This window comes from Lontra canadensis, unplaced genomic scaffold (genome assembly GCF_010015895.1).
Source record: "Lontra canadensis isolate GAN:19392208 unplaced genomic scaffold, GSC_riverotter_1.0 scaffold71, whole genome shotgun sequence".
NCBI classification, from domain to species: Eukaryota; Metazoa; Chordata; class Mammalia; order Carnivora; family Mustelidae; genus Lontra; species Lontra canadensis.
The window spans coordinates 10380712-10402514 of record NW_022631065.1 but is presented as its reverse complement, the minus strand read 5'-3'; positions in this window follow the sequence as shown (position 1 = coordinate 10402514).

The window sequence follows — 21803 nt, the reverse complement described above, 5'->3', positions numbered from 1 at the left end:
AGGTTTCTGCACTCGCTGCTACATTTGTTTGGAACATTCTACACATAGCTATCTCCTCCTTCTTTAGGTTTCAGCCTTAAATTTGCTTCCTCAGAAAGGCCTCTCACCACTCTGAGTCATTCATTCTCTCATTCTTTCAATGATTATTACTGAGACCCACTCATTGCCAGCTGCTGTTCTGTGTGTGGTGATACAGCCATGGACAAACGGACGGAAGCCCTACGCTCCAGGGAGCATCGATCTAGCAGGGGAGAGTAGAATACTTAGTAAGTAAGCATGTACGTGTTATCAGGTAGCAGGTGCTGACAAATACTGGGAAGAGAATTAAAACAGGGCAAGGAGAGAGGGAATGAGAACAGGGAGGGGAGAAAGCGGCACCTTGGGTCCGGGATGCGGGGGAGGTCTCCTTGAGAAGGTGACACTAGAAGCTGGACAAAGTGAGACAAAAGCACAGGGAACTTCTGGGAACCAGCGTTGCAGGCAGAGGGCCCAGCGAGCAGGAAGGCCTGAGCAGGAGCACTGCCTCCCCTCTAACCTGCTCTCTGTCACCTGGTCCCGGTTATTTTCTCCATAGCACCTGCTACTGTTTGAAATTATTGATTTACTTGTTTATGTTATGGTAAGGAGACTTTGTGAGAGCAAGAGTCTTACAGATTGTTCACTGCTTTATTTCCTGTGCTTAGAATTGAGCTTTGTGGAAAAAAAAAATACATGGGCATGACTTGTTAACTTGTTGGTTAATTAGGCTCTCTTAATGCAAGCCACAGAGATTTACAAGGAAAGAGAAAGCAAAACAAAATCAAAAGGGATTTATTGGAAGGAAGTGGGAGTTCACAGAATTATAGGCAAAGCTGGAGAACAAAACAACAAAGTCTTGGAAAGCAAAAGGCAGAAACCACGGCCATCCCTGTGGTCTGCTTGGGGGAATGAATGGGTGTCCCCATGGAGGTCTGCCGTGGACGTGACTCAGCTTCCCAGTTTCTCCCCCTGTGACTCTCCTCTCAGGAATCCAGTGGGACAAAGAGGTGGGCTTCATGGGCATGCAACCATGCTTCGAAGAGTGCTTGCTTGACTTAATGCTCTGCTCTGGCCATCTGGAAATTCTTAATAATTGTTGGATAAAGGGACCCTGCATTTTCATTTCAGTAAGACTTTAATTTGTTTAGAGCAGTTTTATGTCCACAGCAATATTGAAAAGAAGGCACAGAGATTTCTCATACACCCCCTGACCCCATACGTGCCTAGCCACCCCCACGATCAGCATCCCCCACCAGAGTGGTACATTTGTTACAGCTGATGAACACTACACTGACTCGTCATAACCTGCCCATTCCGCTGGGTGCATTAGGGTTCACTCTCAGTGTTGTACGTTCTGTGTAACCTGTATGATTGTACATACAACAACAGGTAGCCATCCTCACACTATCCTGTGGAGGATTTTCACTGCTATGAAAGTCCTCTGTGCTCCACCTATTTGTTCCTCTCCACCTCCCCCCATCCAAGACCTGGCAACCACTGATCATTTACTGTCTCCATCATTTTGTCTTTTCTAGAAAGTCATAGAGTGAAATCATGCAGTCTGTAGTCTTTTCCAGTTGTTGTTTTTTTTTTCACCATAGAATAATATGCATTTTAACTTCTTCCCTATCTTTCCATGGTTTGATAGTCCCTATCTTTTTAATGCTGAGTGAGTTCATTGTCTGGATGTACTACAATTTATTTTTCTATTCGCCTGCTGAAGGATATCCGGGTTACTTCCAAGTTAGGGCAATTATGAATAAAGTTGTTCTGAACATCCATGAGCTGCTTTTTGTGTGGACATAAGTTTTTAATGCCTTTCGGTAAGGATTGAACGATACAGGAAGAGTGTGTTTAGTTTTGTAAAAATAACTGCCAAAACGTCTTCTAGAGTGGGTTTGCCGTGCTGCCTTCCCACTGGTAAGGGTTGAGAGGTCCTGTTCCTGCATGTCCTTCTCAGCATTTGGTGCTGGGGGTGTCTGGATAGTGGCTGTCCTAGTGGGTGTCTACTGGTATGTCACTTGTTTCCATTTGCATTTCCCTGCTGATGTAGGAGGTGGAGTATGGTTTCATTTGCTTATTTGCCATCCATATATCTATTCTGATGGGGTGTCTGTCTGCTCAGGTCTTTGGCTCATTTTTAAATAGGGTTTTTTGTTTGAGTTGAGTTTTTATCAACTTGTCGAGTTTTAATCATCTACTTGGGATAACAGTCCTTTATTAGGTGTCTTCTGCAAATATTTTCACCCAATCTGTGGCTTGTCTTCTCATTCTTTTGACATTGTCTTTTGCAGAGCAGCTATTTTAATTTTAATGAAGTCCAGCTTATCAATTATTTCTTTCATGGATTATTATTATTATTTTACCTTTAGTGTTACATCTAAAAAGTCATTGCCCTATCCGGGGTCATCTATATTTTCTCTTTTATTTATCTTCTAGGAGTTTTATGGTTTTGTGGTTTATATTTAAAATTGTTAGGAAAGGAGCCATTCTTTTTGTAGGGATGGTAGTGATTCTTTTTTTCTTTTGCTTTCATTAGTGTATGTATGTAAACATGGAAGTGGTCTGTAGATCAGCATTTTAGAAACTACAAATATAAGTTTAAATTAAATACTTTAAAAAGATAACCTGTGATCCATTTTGAGTTCATTTTTGTGGAGACTGTAAAGTCTGTCTAGATTAATTTTTTTTTTTTTTTTGCTTGTGATATCCACTTGTTCCAGCACTATTTGTTCAAGACTATCTTTGCTCCATTGTATTGCCTTTACTCCTTTGCCAAAGAGCTGCTGATTTTTATTTTGGGGGGTCTGTTCCCCCAAATTGGACTCTCCAATCCAACAGATTGGACTCTCCAATCTGTTCCATTGATCCATTTGTCTATTCTTTTGCCAATAATTCACTGTCTCGATTATTGTAGCTTTATAGTAAGTCTTGAAATTGGGTAGTGTCAGTCCTCAACTTTGTTCATCTTCAATATCATGTTGGCTATTGTGGGTCTTTTACTTCTTCATAGAAACTTTAGGATTAATTTACAGTATTTGCAAAATAATTTGCTGGAATTTTGATTGGGATTGCATCAAGTCTGCAGATCAAGTTAGGAAAAACTGACATCTTGACAATATTGAGTCTCCCTAGCCATGAACATGAACTATCTCTCCATTGATTTAGTTCTTCTTTGATTTTGTCATAAGAGATTTGTAGTTTTCCTCCTACAGATCTTATACATATTTTGTTAGATTTATATGTAAGTATTTAATTTGAGGGGATGCTACTGTGAATGGGCTTTCCAGTTGTGTTTTCAATGTCAAATTTCACTTGTTCATTGCTGGTATATCGGAAAGTGATTCAGTTTTATATATTAGCCTTGTATTTGTGAGTTTTCATTTTGCATTGAAAAATGCTTGGTCATTCCTGGGGTCAACTTGTGTCACGTACCTACCTCTTTGTCAGAGGAGAGCAGGGGCAATATGCCTGACAGCTCCCCCAAGATTTTCCCAAAGAAAAATGGAGGGGATCTACTGGATTGGGATGGGAGACAGGCATATATAGCAGTCATGCTAGAATTCTACTATATACTGGGTTTGTTATGAGGTGGCAGTAGAATTGGCTATCTGTTTCTAACTCAGGAGACAAATCTTACGCCTGTATCCTCTCTAACCTATAAATGCTGTTTTCCTCAGTCCAGGCAGGGTTTGGAAACCTGCTGTTTATCTCCTAGTATCTGTGAATGGTTTTCCCAATTGTTCCGTGTTGTTTAGAGAGGAAGTCCTGAATTCATGTATGTTGAATTCTTGTTTGTAAATTACATATAATGTAAAAAGTAGTATTTTCCTCAATAAAGTATAGCTTCTTTATTTCATGAAAACCACAAGAAAAAAACTGTCTTAATTGTATGCATAATTGTATATTATTTTAACTCCCCCAGTGACTCTGTCACCACCACTCTGGGGTAAACTTTTGGGTTTCCAAAGGCATATTCCTGTAGTTCTCTTTGCATAGTATACCACTTACTAGGCTCTTAATGGCACTTTTAAAAGAGCATGCTATTGTTTTGTTCCTTCCTCACAGCAAGTTAAGGGTAATTGTGTGGTTTTGGCTTCTGTTATTTGAGTGGGTTTAAAAATATATAACCAGCTGAGTCATAGAGACTTTGAAAACTCTCAGCCTGCTTTTATTGTGAAGTGATTCCCCCATTTTTTGATTCAATATGGTTAGCTGGGCACTCACTTTTATCTCCCTGCCCTCCCCAAAGCCTATTGAAATGTCAGAAAAAGTATAAGAAATACATCCGCAAAGCACTATAAATTGTAAACTTTGAGCATTTTTAAAAAATAGAAGGTAGATATAATCAAATGATGGAAAAACCAGCCTAGAGAAAACTGCAACTCTGAATGTTCTTTGGCATGGATGGATGGAGAGGTAAGAGAGATTCTTCCCCACAGACTCGGGAGCACTTCTAAGCTTAGAGACAACAGAATTCATCATATCAGTGACAGAGGACAGATGGTGAGAAATATTACAACTTACAAAAGAAAGATACAAATGAACATATGAATATATAAAGAACTTCTATGAGAAACCATCAAAATGCTCAGTAGGAAAGTACAGAAAAAGGAATGAAAATGGTAAAAAAAAAAAAAGGCAACTATAAACAATGTGGACCTCACTAATAATCAGAAAATTGCAAATTGAAACTAAGCTGAGATATAACTTCTGGCTAAATTGGTGTATTAGTCAGGGTTCTCCAAACAAAAACAAAAACAAAAACAAAACCCCAGAACCAGTCGTGTGTGTGTGTGTGTGTGTGTGTGTGTGTGAGAGAGAGAGAGAGAGAGAGAGAGAGAGAGAGAGATTTGATTTCAGGGACTTCTGTGATATGTGGAGGCTAGCCAGTTGGGAACCTGCAAGGCCCGCAGGCAGGTTGGAAACCCAGAGAGCTAATGTCGCAGTTCAAGTCTGAAGGTGGTCTAGAAGCACAATTCCCTCTTCCTTGGGAGATCTCAGTCTTTTTCTCCTAAGGTCTCCAACTGATTGGGAGTCCTCATGTTATTGAAGGTAATCTGCTTTTCTCAAACTCTACTGATTTCAATGTCAATTTCATCTAAAAAATGCATTCAGAGCAACATCTAGACTGGTGTTTGCCCAAATGTTTGAAGTCCATGGTCTAGCCTAGTTAACACATAAAATTAACCATCATAACAGGCAACATTTTTAAAAAAGATGGATAATATACATTGTTTATAAGAAGTAAGAAACATAGGAATTATTCTATACTCTTGATAGGGAGTATACCGAGCAAACTTTCTGGAACAGATGAAACAGCAGTTTGGCGGTTTCTCCAGAAATGTAAAGTACACCTAACTTCCAGTCTAGCCTGGCTTTGCTGGCTTGTCTCTGTCTGGTTGTGTCACCGTTCCTCTCTTAGAGCCCTTGTCCACCAACCTCTCCTTCTGGGTCCAGTCACTGCTCCCTTCTTTTGTGTCTTCAGAGCCAGAGGTGGCCCCCCGCACTTCCGTAAACAATGTCCTCATACCGTCCTCCCTGAGTTCTCCGGATTCAAGGATGCTGTTTCCTACTGGGGCCCTTCCTGATACACTCATCATCCTGGATTCTTCTCTCTCAACCAACAAGACCTATCAATAAAATCCATTTTACTCTTTTTACCCCTTCCAACCACAGAACTAGTTTCCTAACTTAGATCATTATCATATTTTGCCTGGATTTCTGAAAAACTTCCCTAAGTTCCTTGCCATCAATCTTGTCTTCTTCCAGAAAATTTTTCTGTTATTGCTAAAGATCTTTCTAAAAAAAAAAAACAAAACAAAACCCTGATCGTACCATGTTTCTCTGTTTAAAATTTTTCAATGGCTCCCCAAAGCTCTTAGAATAAAACTCCAATCTCCTAAGTGAGGACTATAGGTTCTGTGGTACCCCTTGGTGCTTACCTATGGCTTAATGTTTCCTGTCTCACACAACTTAATGTGCCCCATCTTTCACTCTGGGCCTCTTTTAAGTTATAATCAGGAAGTGCCAAGACCCAGGAGACAATGTGGAGGGTTATCTGTGCCCTAAACATTAGAGGCTCCTACCACCCAGGGAGGCTCTACTGGTTTTGAATAAACTCATCTTCCAAATTAGAATTGCCGGTCTCTGCCCAGATGACATGATTGGGAGCCATCTCCCATCCCAACATCCATCAGCCTAACACTCAAGAGCTACTGACCAGAATTCCTCCTGGGAAGACAGTGAGGCTTTCGGGACCTATGCTGTTCGGTGGAGCAGCATAGCCCCTGAACACTGGAAATGTGGCGAGTGTAACTGGAGATGTGCTGTACCCGTAAAATGCATACCTGATTTTTAAGACTTAGTATGAAAAAAAGAATGCAAAATATCTCAGTAAATTTTGTATTGATTACCTGTTGAACTGATCATTTTTGGATGTGTTGGGTTAAGATATATTGTTAAATTGTTTCCACTTGTTCCCTTTTAGTTTTTTAATGTGGCTACTAGAACATTTACAATGACATCTGTGGCACACTGCTCTAGACCCTGTGCTCCTGGCTACGGCACCGCCAGCATCACCTGGGAGCTTGTTAGGATGGCAGATTTCAGCCCCCCTTCGGCACATTATATATTGCTATGCAAAATTTACATATGCATAGGTATAATCTACATATTCATGTGCACATTATAGTTGAGAAGTGCAGGTCTAAATGGAAGAGGGGCAAAGAACAGAGCCTTGATCATTCTTCTTGGATGCAAATATTGGTTACCTCTCTTCATTCCAAGGCTGTAAGTGTGGTTTTTGCTTTGGTGGTGGTGGGAGGGTGGGGGGAGATAGAGTATCTTATTAGATAAGAAATTCTTTAAATCAGATGCATACTCCCAGACCTTAACCAAGCACTCTGATGTTTAAGAGGAAGTAAACTGAACACATCAGGTCTTTAAAAAATGATTACAAATTCATGATAAACCAGACCAGTCATTTGAGACATAAACTTTCAAAGGGAAGACTCAGAACTCCTTTGGAACACTGATGAGGCTAGAGATTCTGAGCATTCAACATTCAGATGGCGGGCACTATTTCCAAGAACAGTTAGAGCCATTGAAGTGATCATGGAGTTGATGTCCAGAATTCTAGAAGGTTTGCCCCAAATTGCAGCATAAACAGGCTGAGAAAATCTAACTGGAGACACAAAAAGAAATGCAAGTTTTGATGTCTTTCTCTCTCGATTATTTTGTGTTCAGATTTTTTTTTTTCAGATGAAATCTGGACAGTGACTACATTTATTATTAAACTTGAAACCATCTTCTCCCAAGGAATTTTAAGAGTCTTAAGGGGAAGAAGGACATATTTCATGGTTGTCATATCTGCTGAAATTTATCTGGCATTTAGCTGTCAAAATAGCTGCTGGCATTTCTAGACCCATTGCTTGAGGCAAACTGCAATACCAACCCCTTTTTAGATAAAAAGAACGAGTTGTGGTATGCCCTGTTTGTTCTGCATGCATTTTTTAAAAAATTTTCTCCTATGGTGACCCTTATGGACAGCTGTGCTCATTTGCCAGAGAAAAAACAGAGTGTGGTCATTACCCTGACTCCTAGCAACACATGCATGTTTAAAGTCAAGTTATTCTATAAATAAAATATGTTCTTTTAATAGTGTATTCATATTACAGGAAGAGGCATGTAACAGATGCTCAGTGACAAAGATACCTGCTTCCAGTCTGGTTTCTGTAATAGCAGCATGTTCCCTCTCTTTAAAGGCCTCTGATGTCCTGGACAAAAGGTTTTTTTTACACAGGGCTTTCCCTGGATGGTATTTAATAACTGCACTTTTTAAAAAAAGTATATGAACAGTCACCATATCCTAGAAGGTTCAGAAAATGATATTTGGTTTCCGGAATGATTTCAAACTCATCCCCGAGTTGTGGGATTGTGGTCTCAATCTCCATTCACAGATTTCTCAGACGTAGTGCTCTCAGGTTAAGCTCAAAGTATATTTTTTTGTTTATTTAACTAAATTGACTTCTGCCTTTCTTGTTTCCAAAAAGTTCTGAGGGTAATTAGTAGCAAGGAGGACAAAGGCAAATAAAATGGAAATAGAAAGTCAGTACACAGAAAAATAAGTGGAAATAATGTACTGATGATAAGACGGTACCCGCCAGTATACAAGACCCAAACTCTCTGGCACATTTCCTGGAATCCAGGGATAAGAGGCAAGCAATAAATATTACACTACTTATGATCAGAAGGAGGGAGTACACCAGTTTCCCAATAGAGTGAACGTTTTTCTGGCAGTAAATTCGAAAAGAAATTCTCAGGCCGAGATTAAGGAGTGTGGTGTGACATTGTGGATAAATGCATTAATGCTAGTACTTTCCCCCTTAGAGAGATGGAAAGACTCCATGAAACAAAATGTGTGAGCCCTTAGAACTGTGAGGGGCATGTAATGAACTCAAACACTATGTCGTCCTTACCTTAATTATATAAAAGTTATATATAAGTTACATAATAAAAAAATTGGTAATATTCACAGTGACTTTTGTAGCAAATGCAGAAGTGGATTTCATTTAGTTTTTTCTTAAAACAGCTCTAACCAAGAACATGATATTAATAGAACTTAAGGAAGGTGGCCGGCAGGAGCCACAGCTAATGTGGTCCAAGTGTGGGGACGGTCTGTTGTCCTCACTGGATCCAAGAGAGGGGAGCTAGAGAAATGGCTGGATTGCATATCTCCTAGACCAATAATACTCAGATATGATTCTGAGTCATCTGATAACCCATGAGGGTCCTTGAGATGAACAGGGGATGAATAAAAAATCCCAAGTTCTTATAGGCAAGGCAGACAATTCCATAGACTTTTAGTAAGTTGCTTACTAATAATTACTAGGTGTACTACTGTTTTTTGGTACTCAAAAAACTCACGTTAATACTATCTAGAATTTCCTGAGGATTCTAATTCAGCAGTCTACCAGTAAGCCTGGACGCTCCACAGCGTCGAGTAATGCTGCCAAGACCAGAGAGTGGGATGGCTTGTTATCCGTTTATCAGCAGCAGAATTCCAAGTTTGTTGGGACGGTAACTGAATGGCAACTGTTCTTGATTTTTAAAGTATTCATTTCTTTTTCTGAGGGTTGTTTGGTTAATCCTACAATGTGTTATCGTTTACATTTGCATCGAAGTATTGCTAAAGTTAATGTCTGTTTGATTCCCTCAAAATGTGCTTGTGTTATCCTTATGGTTCTTTGTCTGCCGGTGCGTCTTTCTCTAAGTGGCAGTCACAAAGGTTTGAGAGCCACTGCCTTAGAATCTCTTGCCTGGGGGCACCTGGTGGCTCAGTGGGTTAAAGCCTCTGCCTTTGGCTCAGGTCACGATCCCAGGGTCCTGGGATTGAGCCCCGCATCGGGCTCTCTGCTCAGCGGGGAGCCTGCTTCCTCCTCTCTCTCTCTCTCTCTCTCTCTGCCTGCCTCTCCGCCTACTTGTGATCTCTGTCTGTCAAATAAGTAAATGAATAAAATCTTCAAAAAAAAAAAAAAAAGAATCTCTTGCCTGGATGTCGCAGTGTCAGCTGGGGGTCTCCCAGCATGTTGCTCTAGAAACCAGCAAGGATGGGGGAAGGTTGACTCCCTAATGTATATTCAGTTATTTACTCAATAGGTATTTATGGAGCTAATCTAATTAATCTAAATTCAGCCCTTTGTGCCGATATTGTACTAGGAAATGGGTGTATCTTGGATCATAATACTAACTTGGGCTCCTCATAGGACTTATAGTCTAACAGGGATCCAGACTTTAAAAGAACAGGGTGGAATGAGAGAAAATAATGATGGGGATCTGTCTGGGGGGCCTATTAGTGTTGGGGGTGTGGAGGAACATTTCTGAAGAAGTAGCATTTAATAAGAGATTTGAAGGTAAATGGGTGTTGGCGAACCAGAGATGAAGAAAAGTTCATTAAGAAAATGACTGAAAACCACAAAAAATCCTTTGTAGAATTCGCTTTTCCCTTCTCAGTCTTCAAATTCACGGACAGAAATGATTTATGTGGCAAGTTGATCTTTGCATCGTTAAAACGCTTTTTCAAAATTTGTACCATTATTCTTCTTCCAAAATTAAACTGGGTAAATCTTGCTCTGATCCATCTTGCTTGAAATTTATAGTTAGGTATTATGTTCAGATTTTAGATTAATTGTGTGCATATTTGTGTATTGTTGCCTTTTGATGAGGGTCATGCCTTGGAATCCTCATAAACCAGATAATGACTAACACTGTCACTTACAATAATTCTTGGAACAGAAGGATTAAGTTGAGTGGGACCTGGCTTAGGGACAAAATACATCCCTAGTTTTTAGAACTAGGGCCTAAGGTCAGAATAAAAGACTAAGTTTGGGTTAATGTTGAGTTGCCTCAGAACTGAATTAAGATTTATTCAATTTCACATAAGGTCAAGAATAGCTTCAGAGCTGCCTTGGTCAAATAGCCCTCCAGGAGGAGTGAAGCCTTCCAGGGACATAGAATTAGAAAGATCATCGTGTACACCAGCACAATCTTCTTGGAAACACTTTTTCTTTCATTCTTGATGGTGAAATTCACGTGGGGATGAAAAAGGGTACATATCCCCAAATATTGGCTGGGTTTCTCAAAGCCTGGTCCCTGAACCATGTATTTCAGAATCGGCTGTGTTTGTCACAAATGTAGATCAGGAGGCCACTCCAGAACAGCTGAATCAGAGTTTCTGGACCATCTGCAATGACTCTTTGCAATCTCTTATATGCTTCCCCTAACCAGTAGCTTGTAGCCCTGTTCCCCAACTTCCTGCCCATCACAAGTGATGACCCTGCTTTCTGCTTCTTAGAGAAAATTGAAACAATCAGCTAGAGGAATTTTTCTGATATCCTGCTTTCAAATCTCCTAACTGACCCTCACCCTTTGTCTCTCATCTTCCAACTGGGGTCTCTGCAGACCAGCCTCCTGCTTTCCCAGAAATTGTTCGCTACCAGTTTTCTCTTCTCTCTCCTATATACTCTAGTGCCCCTGCTCAAAACTATCATTCCGCTAGGCACTGGATTGCATCCAAGGCTTTTCTATTAAATAACAAACACAAATTTAGAATACCTTCCTTGGTCCTACATTCCCTCTAGCTACCAGAGGAAGCTTCTCTTCCTCTCCATCTAAATTAGTCTTTTGGGAGATCTGAAGGTTTGGGTCTCTCTCTCTTCATCAGCCATTTCTTCCTTAGCTCGCTGTGAATTGCTTCCAGAACCCCACTCCCAATAGCTCTTGCTAAGGCCACCACTGATCTTTTCATCACTGAACCCACTGGGCATTTTCCACGTCTCCTCTACCTCAATTTGTTTGCCCCATTCAACATCACAGAATCCTTCCCTTGAAGAATTGTCTTTCATTCTTGGCTTCCAAGACACAATATTCCCCTGTTGTTGGTTGTTTTTTCTCTCTCTCTCAGCACAATTCGACTCCTCTTCTATCCAGCTATGAGATGTCGCATTTGATTACCCAATGCTATCACACTTGGCAACCTTCTTCATGCCCACAGGATCAACTGTCATCTGTAATTGACTTGGAAATCGATTTCCTCAGCCCAGTCTGCTCCCGGAGATCCAAATCTGCATGTTCAACTGTTTCCTGGATATCTCCTTTGCTGTCTCAATGTTAGCTTGCATTCAACTCAGAATATTTCTGCCTCTCCTCTCTCTCCAAGCTGTTATCCCAGTGTTCCCTTTTGCAGTAAATGACACTATCATTCAACCCATCACCCGGTAAGGAACACCAAATTTACTCTTGAAACCGCCCCTTTCTCCATAACCAGTGAAGTCTGTCAACAAATAGATATTTCTCAGAGAGGCTAGATGCTTCTCAAATCCATCCCCTTGTGCTCATGTCCTCTTACTTGGATTACAGCAATCACCTCTTAACTGTTCTTCCTACAGCTGGTGCAGTCTTTCCCAAAAGCACATTGAACCTAAATCTTTTGCTGACTAGCTTTGCTCTGAGACTGAAGACCATAATGCTTACTGAGGCCCATAAGTGTCTCCAACGCCCTCTGCCTCCTTCTCTTCCAGACTCACTTTCCACCATGTCTCCTCCCTCTTCAAGCCAGACACATTGGTCTTATGCTTCCAGTCCCTCAAATATGCCATATTCCCTTGCATCCCAACCTTTCTCCATGCCATTTCCATTCTTGGAATGCTCTTTCCTTCCTCTTTGTCTGGGTTACTCTCACTCCTCAGGCCTCACCTTCTTGGAGAACAAATGCTTCCCTGCCCTCAGATGCTGGGTCCAGGTTCCTTTGTACCCAAACCTTTCTTTCTCTACTAGTCCTTTTCTCAGTTTTTAATTATACTCTCCTTTGCGGGGTTATTTGATCAGCATGCTATGTCTTTCCATTAGCCTGAAAGCTGCCTGCCAGTGGGAGCCATGCCTGTTCTCCCTCTCATTACCTCTCTGATGCCCAGCACAGGGCCTGGGGTGTAGAAGGCATGGCTCAAGAGCTAGGCACACCCAGACCCGAAGGAAGCTTCGTAGTGCTTGTCACAAGGACCATCAGACAGTATTTCTCAAGCACCAAAGCACCAACATTGCTTCTTTGAAATGACTCATCATCTATGAGGGAACATTTCTAGGAATTTGATAAATGTTTGCTGAAAGGGTGAGTTTCGGGGAAGCTCACAGTTAGCCTTGCTCTGATTATGAGGGTAAGAAAGGGCTTCCAGAGACTGTCTACCCCAGCTCTCAAGCCTATGCCGGGTACTGCCTCTGTCTTTGCAATATCTAATGGCACATCACACTGTCTGTTACCCGAAAAGGGGTCAAATTGGAGATAGCTATGGCTTATAGTCTCTTTTCTCGTAAAAAGAAAATACATCCAACTTCTGCTGCGTTTGTCTTTTATAGATCAACCCCCCCACCACTGTGCACATAAACAACATTGCTCTGACATATAGACTTCTTCCTTTGCTTGGATATGAATCTGAGTTGAACATAAGGGGAAAGTTGTAAATAATTGAAAAAGTCATAAAATTGGAATGTATGTTGGGTATATAAAAATAAAGTGCTTTCCCATAAAATGCTCTGGGAATTGGTTTAGAATTCAGGGAAAATATTTCCATCCTGAGCTGGACACAGTTCAACCCTGGGGCCTTCCAGAGGTTGGAAGCAATGACATATCCCTAGACATCTGGGAAGTAAAAATTTTGCACTCTAATTCTGATTTTGCAAACCTGCATGAAAGAAGACAAAAACAGGGGCAGGAGGTGGGTGGAGGATAGTAAGTTACTTCGTGTTGTAGCAACAGTTTTGGGGATTCTAGAAGGAAACACTGGGAGTGAGGGCTCAGACATGGCAAAGGCGAAAAGTGGATTGAGCTGTAACCCCCCTTACATCTCCTCCTATTGTCGCCCTCCCCTTTGTGGCATTGACCCTGGGGCCTTGCCCCCAACTATCTGCTGAAGCCCAGTTCTTTGAGAGTCTACCTTGACTAAGGGAGGCAAGACTGTGTGTTAGGAACTGCCTCCATCCACCAAATTATAATTCATTCTTTTCTGTGAAAACCCCTCCTCATCAACTTTCCCATCTGTTTTTTGTCCTGCCCAGTGGTTCACGGGCCATCTGCATCAGAGCCACTGACATGTTTGTTAAAATGCACATCTAGTGAGTGAGGATCTCTGGGAATGAGGCTAGGAATCTAGCTCTTGATAAACCCATAGGTGATTTTTTTAAAATGCCCATTAGGATTTAAAACAATTGACTTAGTCCCTCTAATTTTCAACTTCCTACTCTTTTTTTGGGAGATTGAACTCACCTTTCTTTCATGACTCAGTTGATCTGTTCTCAATGATCTGGTTCAAGCTGGCCCAGGACACTCTCCCTTTGTGCACCATTTCCATGGCCAGTCCAGTGGTCCTCACCCTTACCTCCAATATGCAGGTGAATCTGGCCTCATAGACAGGACACAGATTTTTAAGTTGTTAGTTTTAAACATAAGATATCCTTCCCAGTGACATTTATCTTTCTAAAAGAAGGGTGTGTCCTCCAGGGAAATTCACGTCTAGGGAATTCTGTGCACAGGCTAAATGTGCCAAGATTAATTACAGCTGGAAATCCTTGATAAGCTGTCTTCAAATCAGAGTTAGAACCTGGCCACATATCCGCCTAATTGTAGGGGTGACTACAGAGGACAGGGGGACAATTCACCCCTTGAAATGTTTTTCTGCTGATTTGATGGGGCTGTGGAAGTTGGCTGCTCCTGGAAGCATCATGTCTTGAATTAACATTTGTCAGTGTGTTTTGGGGCAGTCCCTCTGGCCTGGGCTGCAGCACCTTTAAGAGGAAAGAGGCCTGGAGATGTGGGAATGCAAGAAACAGCAGGGGGGTCTTGCTCCCACCTGGAGCTTTGTGATCAGGCTGCTCTGAGAGTCAGTTCTGGTTGGATCTCCAGCAAGTTATTCTGTATGCCCCATTGTTCTCCTATTAAATTAAGGGCAATAACAATATTGATTTTATGGCCTGCAAAGGTGAAACCTGGTAAGGTGTCTGAACTATTTAGCACAGGAGATCCAGAGCAGAATACTTGTTATCACAGTTGTCATCATCTTTATTGTGACATTTGAGGTGGGAGAGAGGAGGAAGCAATTCTTCTGTTTTTCTACTTTTCAAACTTTCAAACTTTCCTAGAGCACACATTTCTGCTTTCACTCACAGGCTCTTTTCCTCTATCAAACAAGGACGTGGGGGGTAACTTACTCTGTGTCCCTTCTCCCCTAACATTTTGTAAAGAGATGCTACCCAGGGAGCATGAACACCCAGGGCCAAAGAGTTTCCAGCTTTAGGGGGATGTGTAGAAAAGGGCAAGGGCTGCTCACTCATTCTGCCTTGATGGTAGCTGGGGAATAGATTCATGCAGGTATGGAACCTCAATGCCATCTTCTTTTTGAGAAATTAGCTGACAGAGTCATGTCTTGTTCAGGCCATGGAATTCTGCAGCCAGTGCAGTAGGAGAGGTCTCCCAGAGCACACACCTGGAGTGTGGGATTTCCTCTTCTGCCTAGTCCAGTCGCCAGGATTTATGCACCATCCCGTAGGAGATATGGGGACTGAATTCTGCCCTGGAAATCTACAAAAAGATCCATGACAATCACCTAGTAGGGGTAAGAAGCTGCTGGGGCTCGATGCTTCTGAGCCAGGGTGTCCAGTTCCAAATCCAAGGCCAGTATAGATGGAAGCCAAGAGTGGCCCTGATAAGCCTAAATATCTGATAGGAATGCTTCCTGTCCCACAGGTATTGCTCTAGACGGACAACTGATCCTGTCCAGCCCCAGCTTGGCATCAGCAGCAGCAGAAGAAGCAAAGAAACTTATTGTTTCTTAGGGAGAGGACCTTGCATGGCATCTCTAGGTGGCCTGCTGGGAGCCTGGGCCCTGCCCTCTGCATATCCCTGGGTGATGGGCATACCGACCACTGCTCTGCATTCTACCAGTACGACAACTCCCACTGGAGTGTTAGGATCATCGTGGGGGCATTTGAGAGTTGGCAGAATGTACACCAGGATTAGGAATGTGGGGTCTTCAGGGGCACCTGGGTGGCTCAGTGGGTTAAGCCAGTGCCTTTGCCTCAGGTCATAATATCAGGATCCTGGGATTGAGCCCTGCATCAGGCTCTCTGCTCAGAGGGGAGCCTGCTTCCTCCTCTCTCTCTGCCTGCCTCTCGGCCTACTTGTGATCTTTCTCTCTGTCAAATAAATAAAATCTTAAAAAAAAAAAAGGAATGTGGGGTCTTCAGATCAGAGATGGGAGAAGGGAGAGGGCATAAGGAGACCATTGTGGAGCCCTACGATTGGATCCCATCATCATATCGGGAGTTTTCTTGGTGGGAACAGAAGCACAAATGAATGTATGTCCATAATGAAAAGTCTGTATTTCCAGGCCCCTTGTATTCTATTATGTGTCTTCCTTTCTTCAAATCTATAACCCAAATTATGCCCAGGCACAGGAAAATCATACTCATGGCATTGACTTCTTGGCCACCTCAAAGCAAGCATCCTATCAACTGGCAGAGCGCCTTTTTTTTTTTTTTTTTTTTTTAAATAGAGCATTTTTATAGGGTCCTCCAGAGGGCAGCAGAGAGCAGTCTTGGGGCACCCATGTGGAACTTGGAGAGAAGTGGCGCTAGAGGAGGTGGCAGTCCCATTCCACAGGGACTGCGAAGGGACTACCTTTTGACTTGGGAGGATTTGAAATTAACAGTAGAAAGGGGGATGCCTCGGATTAGGGAACTTCGCAACCCTGAGAAGTAAGGGTGTCCATTAGATACAAGAAAACTTGGGAGGTTTTGGAAGTGAGCTGTTGCAACCGGCAAATGTTTCCCGTGAGTGATTGCGTGTTGCCACTGAAGAAAACACTGGGCTGGAGACTTAGTGATCTTTTAGTAACATCTGGGGAGGTGTGGCATCAAGTGTGCTTTCTAGCATCCTTGCTTTGACATTCCTCCCACTGGGCTATGGTGAACATCTGTCTGTGCTCCTGGACTTGAGAGCAGGGACCCAGTGCTATGGAAATTTCTATTTCGAATCCCCAGCGGGGCACCTGCAACATCCGGGTTGTCAGGCAAATGTTTAGTGGACGAAGTTGAACTCTCAGCTGCCAAATCTTTATAGGTATAAAATAATCTGAAAACCCGCTTCCCTTTTTGAGAAAGTGTTTGGGTCATCCCCAGATTTCTGAACACGTTCATCATCAGCTGTCACAGCATCTCTTTCTGACCATCTGGACCAATTCAGGTGGCTGGTGTCGTGGAGCAACAGTGATTACCCCGAGGGACTCTTCTGCCAGAACAAGTACTGCTCCAGGTGGTGGTGAGGGAACAAGAGGGCAATGGGCATGGATCGCCAAGGAGCAGCCCAATCCCCAGAGAACATGCACTGCCTTCCTCTTCTCCCTCTGGCCGGTGGTCTCCTCATGAGTTAATGTTGTTCTCCAAATCCATACGTTGACATGGCTTGGAGCGGATGGCACTGGAACCCGGCAGCCCTCTGGAGTTTGCTGCTCTCCCCTCCCAGCCTGGAGGCCAGATCTGCAAGGGCAGCTGCTTCTTTTAAGTGTAGGGACTGACTCGGGAGTCCTGTCCTGAAAGCAGCTCAATACGGGAAAGTGGGTGAGGGGAGGCAGGGTTGGAGGGTGAAGGGAAAGTGTGGGTGGGTGGGTATGTGGGGCAGGCAAGGGGGGGATCTGGGGAGATGGGAAAGGGGATTTGTTAGGGGTGGGCGTTCTCTCGCACCAAACCCTCTCTTTATCGATGAGGGCACTGGGAAGGCGTCCAGGGTTGAGGCATTAAAACCTAGAGATTTCAGCAGGGGCCACATCAGGAAGTGAGGGCCTCCAGGGATGGACTACGGAGTGGAGAACAAAAGAAAGGAAACTGGAAATAAAAAGGGCAGAAAGAGAGAAAGGACACGTGTGCACACAGTGCAGGGGACCCGGGTTTGAATCTGTCTGCATGGAAATCTCTGTAGCTGGGGGCACATACGTGGCCAACGTGCCGTTGGAGAGAAACAGGGCCAGGCAGGCGCCCATCTAGTCATGCCAGTGCTGTCGCTTGCTTCTCCTCAGCAGCCTTTCTCCTTGCTGGCTACGCTGCTTGAGAGGGAAGCCGGAAGCAAGAGTCGCTACCATTTTATGTGGGATTTGGTGCATGTGAGATAGGCCTTTCACGGCCTCAGACCCATTCCTCCCTGTTTTCTTCAACTGGGCACAGATAAATGAGGGTTTCTCACAACACTGCCTATGGGGGTCAGGAAAGCAGTTTCTACAGCCAGGTGCCCCCCTCACCTTTGAAGATGGATGAGAGGAACGTGCTTGGTGTGCCCCCCACCCCACGCCCCTCCGCTTGGGGTTCTGACTGAAATCCCCCCTCATGTTCCAGAGCTGAGGAGACCTGTTCCCTCATGGACTCTCACATACACTCATGGACATGGATGTTCCGCGGGAGGGCCGGAGGGCATGTTACCAAAGCAGCCGGGGCTCCAGAGGCTAAGTGTCTGCAGTGCGTCTGGAGGCCACGTGTGCCCACACGGGACTAAATGAAACATCTTTGCCTTTCCACAGGGAAAATCCATACTCCATACCTGACATTACTTGGTCACCCACCACTCAGGTTAGCCCTTCCTCAGTGAACAAATATTCACTGTTTCATGGAGAAGGGTGAGCACGCCCTTTAATCATGAATTTGGTGTTTTTACAGCCACAGACATCTTTAATGATGTTCTATAGCCTTAACTCACTTGGGTGTCTGGGGTTCCCAGGCAGTTTCCCGTTTCCCAGCAGCCGCTCTGCCTTCTCCAAGGCTGCCTATACCAGTCACTGTGTCTGAGGATCACAAGGCTGCTCGCCCCTGCCCTACAAACAGTTTCGTTTCTCTCCTTCTCAGGAGACCAGAGGGTGGATGATTTCTTTGGGGAAAGTTCAGGTTTTGCACAGCTTATTCACCCCCAGGGACACACGCCCACACATATGCAAGGTCTTATGTGTCACTTGTGGAAATCTTGAAGGGGTCTGTGGGTCCTTTGAAGCTTATACAAGAATATCAGTTTAAGATGCTTTAGTTTACATGGAAACATTTTTATTATTTGTATCTGATACTCAACATGTTGGGTAACTGTTTGTATTTTCCTCAAAACTCCCTGTTTCAAATGCCTTTCCAACCTTTGTCATTGCACGTCTGCTGATGGCTGCCCACTGCTCTTTGACGGACGTGCCTGACAGGTCAGGGGTACAGGGTGGTCCCGGAAAGTAGGAGGCAGGTTGCCAAGGTCCACAGACTTTGCCATTAAGATTTCAAATTCTGCCAATGGTTTCCTGACATGTGTTTTTAAACACAGGGGGCTCTGGTGGCAGCCATGGGGGTCCCAGCTCTGATGTCCCTTCAAAAGGGAACTGGAAGGTGGGGAATCAGCTGATAGCCCCCAGCAGCAGTGGCTTAGGACTCACTGCAGGGCTCGGCTTCAGCCCACTCCACAGTGACCACCTGTGGGGGCCAGGTCTGGCCATTTCTGCCATCGTGGGGCTACCCTATGAGCAAACTTTGAGTTGCTGGGCCAGAGAATTTTCAGAGCTGCGCCGAAGTCTGAGGCTCTTCCTGCCCATCCTCCCCACCCCCTTTCATCACAGGGGTAGGATCTGTGCCTGCTCCTGCGTCCTCTCCCCGCCTTTCCCTGGTGTCTCCCCAATAAATCTCTTGCACTTGTAACTCTTTTTTGGTGTCTGTCTGGGAGGACTTGCATGGACACAGCTCTGTTCACAGGTGATATTGCTGGTCACTTTGCACAGTCCCCCATCTTCCCTTCCCAGATCCCCACCTGCAAACAGCCGTCACCACTTGCTATCCCAGTTTGTCACAGAGTTAAGTTTGTTGGGTGTTGGGTTCCATCCTTCTGGCTATACAAGTTAGTAGCGTTCATGATACCACCCCGCTCAGCATCCTGTAGGGGCCGGAGGTTCCCTGGAGATGAGACAGAATCAGGAGAGAGTCAAACACATACTTTATTTATGAATGGAAATTCTTTCCAGGATTCAAGGCTGGATAACAGAAATCTCAGGAATGAACCCTGTCCACTTACTTACAGGACTCTTCTCAAAAACCAGGTCAATGAGGTCAGCTCCTGAGTCCTCTTCTCCCAGGAGTCCTCTTAGTCCTTCCAAAAGAAAGGACATTCCAGTGTGTCTCTGAATTCTGGTGGGGGTGAGCAGGGCAAGGATTCCTGCCCTCAGTCCCTCCCAGAAAGTTCTCCCACCCACCCACCCGTCAAGTACTATGGTCTGACTGTGAGTCCATGACATGAATCAGCTCCTCTCTGTGACAGAATGAAGAGGAGACATTGGCACAATACAAATAACACATTGACAGCCACTGGATCCCACATTTTGGAAGTAAACATAACAAAGATGGCCCCATGATGTCTTATATTCTATTACTACTGAACAGTATACCAAGGAAAAAGCTCAAGAGATAAACCCAGGGCGACACACTGCTGTAAGAATGAGACCCATGCACGGTGCAAATCATGGTGTTTCTCATACATGGGAGCCGCCAACATTTTTATAAGTTCAGTGGGTGCCGGACAGTGGGTCAGAGGGAGGCTTGCTGGGCCCTCGACAGGGATCTTCTGTCATATTTGAACCAGTCACGACCATCCAGTAGTCTCCCTTATGGTGTGCAGTGATGATGCTATCCAACCACATCCCTTCAGTTACCCTGGACTGACTGGTGGCTCCCTTTGTATCAATCTCCGTGAACTCATTGCAAAAGGCTCTCTGAAGTTCCCAGACTTTGGCTTGATTACCGGCGTTGGCTTGATTACCGGCGTTGAGTGTGGGTCTTTAGAATCACAGGAAAAATGTGCTTCTCAGCTGCCTCCACGCCTGATGGGCAGTCTGGACCCAATAGGACAGGCGAGTTAGCCACGGCCAGTCTGGTAGGTTCCTCAAGAGTGGGAGGAGTTTTGTGTCCCCAGCTCAGAGCTAAGTACAGAGCAGGTACTCAACAAATCCTTGTTGAATTTAACCCTTGCCTCTTCAATAGAGAGGATGTTTTCAATTCCTTGACACTTTCTTCTTAGGTATGTCTCATAATCATGCTGGTTCCTTACATACTCCCGTGGAGTGAATAATCCACACACAGTACAATTCTTTACTGGAAGTATGACTAATGCTTTGGACATTGAATTTTTTTTTTTTTTTGCCCTTAAATTATGTCTTTCATTCATCTATCTGCACTGAGCTGGTTTTATTTCGTTTATTTATTCATTCCCATGCTGCTTTGCAGAATACGGCTCTAGGGTTGTTCTGGCTTATTCTGCTGCTGTATAACTTCCCCAGGCCTGTCAATCCCCTGGGAGGGTTCCAGCCTGCATGGCTGGGCAAGGCTATAAGGCCCGTGGGCAGCACTGGTCTCCCTCAGCGCCACAAATGCAGCACAGGTGCACCCATTCTTCAAACCACAAAAAGGACATTCATGGATGGTACCTGAGACTTCTGCTTTCAGCCACATCTGGGGATAAAACACAAATCTAGGAGACAGAAAGAAGCTGCGTGTTCACCTGCTGGACTCCTCAAAGCTTCAGTGGGACAGGCAGGATTACATTCATGGCTCTTGGTAGACTGTCCTGTGGGTGGGTGGGTCATCCCACCCCTTACAGACAGGTGGCCAGTGAAGCCATGGCGGCAGGAAGGGAAGATTCAGAGAATCAGAAGGGAAGATATAAGGTGGCCTCTTCCCACAAGTGGGGCTGCAGGGGGCAGCCTCCATGTTCATTGGACATCTGAGCACATGGCTTGTGCTACTAAAAGCTCAGACCACATTAGTGTCCCTGCCCTAAGATACCCCAAAAGGCCAGCACAGGGAGTTCCTATGTTTATCTTCCTTAATGGCATCTCCAGCTGGGGGACTTGGTCTGTTAACCTCTGATGGAGAGAGGCAGGCTTTGACATGAAGTCCTCTGCTCTGTCAAAGACCAAGATGTTCTAGAAGAAGGAAAGTACTTGTGGTTTTAGGATAAATCAGAGAACGTTTGCTATGGATATTGACACATGTTAGCAGTTGCTACTCTCCAGGACCTGGGTATTAAGTCACTGGACTTGTTATTCCTATTCTTTTTGAGACCACCAATTTTTGGTGAAGCAAACAAAAAACTTGTACAATTCTCGATCCATTGAATGTTAAAAGGGATCCTTAGGTTATCTCGTGCAGCCCCATGGCTTCACAGATAACGAAAGAGG